Source organism: Rattus norvegicus, chromosome 15, assembly GCF_036323735.1.
Source record: "Rattus norvegicus strain BN/NHsdMcwi chromosome 15, GRCr8, whole genome shotgun sequence".
Lineage (NCBI taxonomy): Eukaryota > Metazoa > Chordata > Mammalia > Rodentia > Muridae > Rattus > Rattus norvegicus.
Genome location: NC_086033.1, coordinates 88,619,626 through 88,621,173, shown reverse-complemented (window position 1 = coordinate 88,621,173; position 1,548 = coordinate 88,619,626). Strand labels below are relative to the sequence as shown.

The following is a 1,548-nucleotide window of genomic DNA, read 5'->3' as shown; positions in this document are numbered from 1 at the left end:
ACCCTGGGAAACAGTGGGCATCAACACTACAGATGTTCAGGGGAGGAGAGATTCTCATGACTGGGAGAGGCCAACTGAATCGCACCAGCTCATACTAGGGAAACTAAGTGTCCATTCATAATGTTTTCCCACCACGGCTTCTACAAATATCATTCTCTCACAATTATTTCTTACCAGGGCAGTGAGGACAGGGATAAAAATAGTTTCTTTCATTTTCTGTCAACGTAAGTTTGTACTGGTTTTTAGGTCAACAAATTACTTTTAAAATTACATATTTTAACCTGGAACAGAGTGCAAAGTGATATCACCGGAAGACATAACAAGTGTGAAACCTAAAATCAGAGACTGGCGACTGCCTATTACACCACATAGAATGGGATTCTTGCCCGTGTCATGATAAGGTTGACCTGGTCAAAAGACGCAACGGTGGTAGATAGCAAGGCTTGGAATCATGTCGAGATGATTATATGTGCTGATTAAGAAAGAACTTGTGGTGATTAGAAAGCTCTCTATCAGTTTTCTGGTCTATAAAATGGATATAATGACATTACTCTCCTATAATAATATTTTTTTTCAACATATAAGTCTTTTATAGTCCCCAAAGAGCCCAAATTGTAGTTGTGATCAGGTTCTTCTTTCTGGAGCTGGAAAACTGAGGTCTTCAGCGTGCTGCATGGTTCCCTTCTCAGACACATAGATGCCATCCACAAACTTCCTGATATCCTGGTTTTCAACTGCTGTGGCTTTCTGAATCAGTGCTGCTGAATTTGAAACAAGTTCAGTATCATTTCCTTCAAGGATTAATTCATCCTTCTGGGCCTGAGAGACAGAACAAGCAACACCTGTCCTCATCTGAACCCTGAGGATGTATTTTTCACCCAAGACATTTCAGATTTCAACCACAGACTCATTCTCCTGCATAACACGTTGAGAGGGAAGTGAGCATACACAGACCTCACCTTGTAACGGAAGCCCAGTGACACACCCTTAATCATGTTCTGAACATGACTGCAGATGGTTCTGACAGTGGCCAGTTCTTTCTGTTACCCCACCATTTGTCAACACGGAGCCTTTTCTTTTCCTTTCCAAGAAGACTCAGCCCTACATTGATGTGATTGAAGTCCCTCCTCAGAGTTCCCCCACCACCTTCACAATGACTGAGCGCCCCTTCAGAGTGACGTCAATGTTTTCTGGGATGTCGACAGTCCGATTGCTGAGAACGGTCTTCATTCTCGCAGTAGATGGGGCAAAGAGCATAATAAGAATTTTTTAATGTCCTTTATTGTAAGGTGATAGCATATTGGAAAGAAGGTCGATTAAATAATAATATAATTGGGAGCCAGGTAGGGAAGTGCACAGCAACAATACCTGTACTCAAGAGACTCAGGCAGGAGGATTGCTTCCACCTCAAAGTCATAGAAAGACCCTCCTCAGAAACCAAAATGAAAATAATTTAGCTCAGGGATTGAGGTGCTGAAAATATTACATATTGAATTGAAAATTTCTATGAAGATTATCCCCCCCCCCCCGATTTTACAATTTAAGGAA

General features: G+C 41.6%; 1 pseudogene; it reads right to left on the bottom strand.

The window, feature by feature from the left end:
* Positions 1-624: 624 nt before the first annotated feature.
* Positions 625-1,230, bottom strand: Rpl9-ps14 (ribosomal protein L9, pseudogene 14; annotated as a pseudogene).
* Positions 1,231-1,548: the final 318 nt, after the last annotated feature.